Below are 7,784 nucleotides of genomic sequence, written 5' to 3' on the forward strand. Positions count from 1 at the left end.
TACGCGATTTTAATTGTCTAAATGACCTCACAATAGTGTATTCCGACGTGAAAATGTGACTTCGTGGAGGTCACACACAGTTTGTATGGGGTATATACATTAAGCATGGTAAACAAGACTTACGTATTTCAAATTATTCGAAAGAAAATATCAAGTACAGTTGTTCATACCTGCATATTTTAACGTTTGTATCAGCAGGCCTATTGCGCGCGGCGTGATTTCATAGTTAAATAGTATATTCATATTGAAATGAGCCCGAATATTTTCGGCTGACACTCGTCAGGGGTAATCGTCAGCAACTAGTACCCCTGACGAGTGTCAGCCGAAAATATTCGGGTTCATTTCAATATGAATATACTATTTAATTGTATATTGAAGTTCTGTACCTCCAAGAAGCTCTTCAAAGATTTCATAGTTGCAAAATGTTCAATGAGGAGTTCATTGAAATCTGGAATACCCAGAATGAGAGCGTTGAGAATCGGGAGCACATCTGACGCATCGAGTCTAATTACTGCAGCAACGTTGATAGAAAGCGATTTTTCAACCATAGGAATTTTAAAAGTTCACTAGTGGTTACTACTTCGGAAAAAGATGCATTAAAATATAAACAAGTCCACTCGAGCCGAGCAATATCGACTATCGGGTAATATCGAGACACCGTTTGCAGTAGACCACATGCTTCAGATCACGATACGATACCCAATTTCGGTCGAACTAGAGACACTGTCCCCTCCCCTGGCACCAGTAGTGTAAAAGTATATAACATGGCGTCCTTATCCTCGCTTATACGTCTGCCTTTCATTTTTTATCGCAATACGTTGGGAAAAGGTAAGAGTGCGCTTTCCTCCCGTGTACGATTAGATCAATGAACAATTTCCAGACTGATAAGAGCCGAGTCTTGCCTAAAAACACTGAATTTAGCGTAAAATATATTGAGGAATAGGCTGATCAATTGATCAGCTGTTAGCCGTCATCGAAAACGAACTAGCTAACGGGCAATTCCATTCACAGACAAACGATGTTCACATCACTACCTCTTCAAATCTCCTGAAATTTGGTACACGCAGAGATGAGCTTATTCTAAACAGGATGAACTTTATTTTATGAAAATTGGACTTTGGGGTCAAAAGTTACGTCACTTTGAAAATTGACAATTTTGTGCTCATTTCGGGTCTGCACATCTCAGGTTTTATTGATGAAATATTCAAGAAGGTGTAGCTAGATGTTGGACGACAGTTGAGATATGGCACTTGGATTTATCTGAAGCTTGTCTGATCGTCTATATTTCCAAGTGAAATTTAATACTCTGGAGTTTAGGCTCAAAGGTTAAATTGAGGGGGAAATCTAAAATCAGTCAGGCGTTACACGATTTAGACAGCGGATTGCTCAAAAATATATTAAAATATTTTGGAAAAAACGATCTTAAATGGAAGTTTGCTTCAAGGTGAATTCGTTCATAGCTGTTTGATTTTGGTTTTGAAGCTGTAAAGTGATGAAATTGCAGTTTTAAGAGCACACTTCATTTGTACATGGAAATGCAGTACTAGTAGGGCGTGCTCGGACATCGAGTCTGGTGTGTGTGCGGCGACATGTCTGGGGTGTTTTCGGACTGTGTTGCCATTCGGACATCGTATCTGGGGTGAGTTCGGATTGTTTTTCCCCTCGGACATCGTGTCTGGGGTGTGTTCGGGACATCGTGTCTTGAGTGTGTTTGGACAGTTTTGCAACTCGGATATCGTGCCTAGGCTGTGTTCGTAATGTGTTGCCATTCGGACATCGTGTCTAGGGCGTGTTCGGACATCATGTCTGGGGTGTTACGACTGTGCTGCCACTCGGACATCGTGTCTGGGGGTGTTCGGATATCATGCCTGCGGTGTGTTCGGATTGTATTGTCACTTGGACATCGTGTCAGGGGTGTTCGGACATCATGCCTGGGGTGTGTTTGGAATGTGTTGCCATTCAGATATTGTGTCTGGGGTGAGTTCGGACTGTTTTTCCCCTCGGACATCGTGTCTGGGGTGTATTCGGACATCATGACAGTTTTGCAACTCGGACATCGTGCGTAGGGTGAGTTCGGAATGTGTTGCCATTTGGACATCGTGTCTAGGGCGTGTTCGTACCTCATGTCTGATGTGTTAGGACTGTGTTGCCACTGGGACATCGCGTCTGGAGGGAGTTGTTCGGACATCATGCATGGGGTGAGTTCGGACTCTGTTTTCACTCGGACATCGTGTCTGGAATAGGTTTGTGCTGCGCCAGACATGCCTCAGACCTGATTTTTGCGCACTCTTTTTATCCGGACATGCTCCAGTGCTGATACGTGTGCTCTAAATACCCCCAGGCATGGTCCGAACCGGATATATGAACGATTAATGGACACAGACATGCGTCGGACGTGATACCTGCGTCCTAAACGACGCATGACCTATATACAGGCCGTGTTATTTTTGGCATTTCAGGAGCCAGATGCCAAAACTGCCAAAAATAAAAATTTGAAAATGCCAAAAATAAGCAATTTTTGGCATATGCCAAAAATAACACGGCCTGCCAAATAGTGTATTTCGTTCATGGTGTTGTGTTAACAGGACCGCGTTACAAGCGAGAAGAGCGTTTGTGAAAGGCAGGTTTCTTAATCTGGGTCCAGCCCACCCATTAGGGGTGAAAGCATGGTGTCCTAAATGGTCTGGGCACGGCGAGATTGAACTGCTGACTGCATTTGGTTTACGTCATACTTTCCATTTGTCCGAAGGCAATTTTACGACCATTTTTGACCGGCTTGTCGAGCGCTAAATTTGATAAAACGGGTATCAATGAGAAGCTGCCGCAGTACTGATTATTTAAATATAAATTATATTCTGCTCATGGAACTGGAACCCCCAAAATCAACCACGATTTTTGCATTGTGATTGAGTTGAACATTGTGACGCAACAAACTGTCTGGCTATTTCTGAGCTGCATAGTCTCGTTTTGCCAGACAGTCTTGTTGCGTCAATGTTCTTTAACAAGCTAACCTTCCCAGGACTCTTCCATGTGAGTTGGTAATATTAAAGCCACTTGAAATGACAAAAGTCCTCCGAAAATACATCGGTAGACTGAAGGAGAAATGATTGTCGGGCTACTAAATAGAGTGTGTTCAGGAAACTCCTGGAAAAGGATGCATGGAAGCCGGTTCGGCCCTCCAAAGATTTTGAAGCTCTAAAAACCTTTTGTGGATGACTGGCAACATTCTTTCCCTCAACGGCTACTTTTGAAGCCGATATTTCCCAGATTTGCTGGGCGAGAAATGAATTTAGGAGAAACTTAACTGACCTGAGTTTGGAAGCACTGTTACAGTATAAACGATTTAAGTCTATTCAACAGCTGTAACAATCAGCTGTTGAGCGTGTTTGATAGGATTTTCTTTTTTTTTTTGCTTATTGGCACTGATTCCGACGGATACTGCACATTTTGTGGTTTCGTTTGATATTATTAACCTATGAAATCGTTAGGTTTTTTCTTCTTCTTATTGTTTGTTGGCACTGATTATACGTGGATGCTGCACATTTTGTGGTGTCTTTTGACAAAGTAGCCCAAATAAAGCGTTTTTGTGACTAATTCGAGGCTGAAACTATCTATTTAGAGGACGATGCCAAAACTGCCAAAAATAAAAATCGAAAAATGCCAAAAATAAGTTATTTTTGGCAGTTTTGGCATATGCCAAAAATAACACGGCCTGCCTATATATGACATATGTCTGCAGTTTTTGCTGATATCTGCGATGGCTTGGTATATCCACAGTAGTGATAGGGTATATCTACTGTGGATGTGGAATTGTGGATATAGGCCTACTCAGCAATCGCTACAGTGGATATACTCAGCTATCGAAGATATCACCAAACACCGCAAACATAGAGGTCATATATAGGTCACGCATCATTTAGGACGCGGGTATCACGTCTGAAGCATGTCTGCGCCCATTCAGCGCGCAGATATCCGGTCCGGACCATGCCTGGAGGTATTAGTGCGCAGATATCAGCACCGAAGCATATGTCCGGATAAAAATAGTGCGCGGATATCAGGTCTGAGGCATGTCTGGCGCAGCACGGACATATCCCAGACACGATGTCCGAATGGCAACACAGTCCGAACACATCCCAGGCATGATGTCCGAACGCACCCAAGACACGATGTCCGAGTCACAATAAATCCGAACAGACCCGAGGCATGATGTCCGAACACCCCCAGACACGATGGCCGAGTGGCAGCACAGTCCTAACACCCCAGACATGATGTCCGAACACTCCCTAGACACGATGTCCGAATGGCAACACAGTCCGAACACATCCCAGGCATGATGTCCGAGCACCCCCCAGACACGATGTCCGAGTCACAATACAACCCGAACACACCCCAGGCATGATGTCCGAACACGCCCTAGACACGATGTCCGAATGGCAACACATTACGAACACAGCCTAGGCACGATATCCGAGTTGCAAAACTGTCCATACGCAGTTTACGCACCCAAGACATGATGTCCCGAACACACCCCAGACACTATGTCCGAGGGGCAAAACAGTCCGAACTCACCCCAGATACGATGTCCGAATGGCAACACAGTCCGAAAACACCCCAGACATGTTGTCCGCACACACACCAGACTCGATGTCCGAGCACGCCCTACTAGTACTGCATTTCCATGTACAAATGAAGTGTGCTCTTAAAACTGCAATTTCATCACTTTACAGTTTCAAAACCAAAATCAAACAGCTATGAGCGAATTCTCCTTGAAGCAAACTTTCATTTAAGATCGTTTTTTCCAAAATATTTTAATATGTTTTTGAGCAATCCGCTGTCTAAATCGTGTAACGCCTGACTGATTTTAGATTTCCCCCTCAATTTAACCTTTGACCCTAACCTCCAGGGTATTAAATTTCACTTGGAAATATAGACGATCAGACAAGCTTCAGATAAATCCAAGTGCCGTATCTCAACTGTCGTCCAACATCTAGCTACACCTTCTTGAATATTTCATTAATACAACCTGAGATGTGCAGACCCGAAATGAGCACAAAATTGTCAATTTTCAAAGTGACGTAACTTTTGACCCCAAAGTCCAATTTTCATAAAAATAAAGGTCATTCTGTTTGGAATAAGCTCATCTCTGCGTGTACCAAATTTCAGGAGATTTGAAGAGGTAGTGACGTGAACATCGTTTGTCTGTGAATGGAATGGCCCTAACGCGCTTGACATCGGGTTGTCAGCAAATGGCTTGAAGGCCACAATTTCACGGTGAAATTGACATTGGAGAATATAAAATAAAGTAAATATTTGAATGCAAACCGAGAATCTTAGTAAACTGTTTCATGAGATCATCATCTCATCACCTATCTCAGTATGAAACACAGTTAAAATTAGCACAGACCAACGCCGGCTTTTGCGTGAAATCCGCAATGCGGTAGTCGGCGTTAGGCCTACCATACTCGACCTCGATAATGAAATTGATGCCCTAATCATTGAGTGTCAACCTCGGGACTTGGCACAGCGTTCGATACTGAAATCAAGATATACCGTCCAAAAGCTCAAGACGGATATAGGTATGGAGCATCGTTAAAATCGATACAGACCAATACCGGTATATCGTAAAATCTGTCAGTGATAAATGGCGAGTCAGCTGTCACTCGACTTAGGAAACGAAATTACCACCCACAAAGTTCAGTGATAAACTTTAAACTTGGTACGGCGATCGATACTAACACTTCGACCAACTATGCCAAATGTCATGACAGATCTCGGTATGGAACATCGTCAAAATCAATGGAGACCAATACCCGCTTTTGAGTAAAATCTGTTTGCGATACATGACGGATCAGCACACAGTCAACTTTGGAAACGAAATTACCACCCTACACTTTAAGTAGCAACCCTGAAACTTGGAGCAGTGTTAAATACGACCTTCGCGACAAAACATACCAAGTTTCAAGAATTATCATGGAGCAAAACATCGTCAAAATCGACCTATACCAACAAAGGTCGACTCAACGCATATGACGGTAACCGAGTTCAGATATAGACACGATTGTTACATCACACCTTAAGGGCAACCAGGCAGGTTGCCCCACTTGCTCGGTAATTTTATGAATAGGAGAGAGTAAATCACCGTTTCTTTATAGTGCGCGGCTTAGAGAGAATAGACAGTGAAAGCTTGTTATGAGCGCTACCGGGGCAAGCCCCGGCTAGGCATTCACAAAGCGAAAACACAGAAGAGAATTCGATTTTCGCAGAGACTTCGCTAGGTATGGGCATTTACAAGCGAAAGCACAAGAATAATGCGGGTTTCGCTCTGATTTCGGTATATATTGAATGTTGTGCATCTACAAATGGTAAATAATTGTTATTAAACATAATTTTAGGTGGGGCAATGCCCCAGTTGCCCTATAGGACGAGCCGCCACTGGTATTTTGTATAGCCTATATAACGAAGTCTTAGGTCTGCATAAGGGCATAGACCTTTTCGGCCAAGCTTTTCTCCCTGCCGATCGTTCTGGCACACTTCTTGGAGTCGCATGTTATATGGCCTAAAACTTGATTGTATGTCTTGGTGGGTCGTGGCGCGGTAATGGCCCAATACCCAATAATATAGATAAACGGAAATTGCATAAATTTTCAAAAAATACTACATGATTTATGCTAATTCATGAAATAATTTTGGGCCCCCTTCGAGCTCGAGCCCCCCCAATTGGGGGGTTTGGGGTGCGGCAGTTACGGTGCTGGCTATCACCTACCCGCTTTCTCTTGCTGCTGTTGTTATTAACATATTTGTACATCTATATCAGGTAGCCTACCTTACGCGTGTGTGCATGAGGTGAAGGCGGGGGGGGGGGGGGGGGCAGTGCCTCACCAACCACGAACCTCACCGCACGTCACTGCTGTCCTACTCCACGCTCGACGATGGAGACTGATCTAGCGCAACGCGGGCTGTCGCTTGAAGACGCCCACGACCGCCTACGTTGGAGACGCTTAACACGAGCCCAAACTGACTATCTCGGTGTTCTTTTGTTTCCTGTTTTCTTTTGCCCTTTATATTTTATCTAATTGAAAAGTCGATATATATATACTGCTGTCCTTGCCCAATGAGCCGAGCGTTATACAGATGTGACCCGGAATATCTGCAAGTGACATTATTATTGACCAAATTCGTTCATTAACTTTGACAAATTTTCGCGCTGCGCGCGATTATGACATTATGAATACACACTGACTTTCCATGACATAATTGTTATCGATTTGGATGCGCTTTTTTCAGCGATACCAAATCAGATTCGCTACTATCGGACGACTAAAAAGAGGTCATCAAAAGCCAAGTGGCCCGCGCAATGGTTCGTAAATCTCATGTGGCCCTTTGGCGGAAAAGGTTGTCAGCCCCTGGCCTACGACGACTATAACAACGATGTTTAGTATACGGAAATGCGGTCGGAATTCGATATAAAGCATTATACTCTATACTCAAACGAAAAAAGATTCCCTCGTCGTAATTAATCAGTAGCGGTGTCAAAGTAATTCGAATCTGTTTGTATGTTACATTTGCAAAATTTGGATGGTATTACCAAAAAGTCCGCTGCGAGCAGGATTCGAACCTGCGCGGGAATATCCCATTGGATTTCGAGTCCAACGCCTTAACCACTCGGCCATCGCAGCTACGAGTGACGGCGCGTGATATATAAAAATAGATTGCTCGTTCTCGAAATTTGAGCGGGGCTCGCGTAAAATTTTATATTCTTATTATAATTATGTTTGTTACTGCAC

At 43.6% G+C, this 7,784-nt stretch overlaps 1 non-coding gene across 1 annotated transcript; it reads right to left on the minus strand.

The window, feature by feature from the left end:
- Window positions 1-7,594: 7,594 nt before the first annotated feature.
- On the minus strand, window positions 7,595-7,676 carry Trnas-cga (transfer RNA serine (anticodon CGA)). The gene has a single exon. It is a non-coding gene; the product is annotated as a tRNA-Ser (tRNA).
- Window positions 7,677-7,784: the final 108 nt, after the last annotated feature.

Source organism: Botryllus schlosseri, chromosome 12 (assembly GCF_051294905.1).
Source record: "Botryllus schlosseri isolate E-star chromosome 12, Bs_hap1, whole genome shotgun sequence".
Classification (NCBI taxonomy): domain Eukaryota; kingdom Metazoa; phylum Chordata; class Ascidiacea; order Stolidobranchia; family Styelidae; genus Botryllus; species Botryllus schlosseri.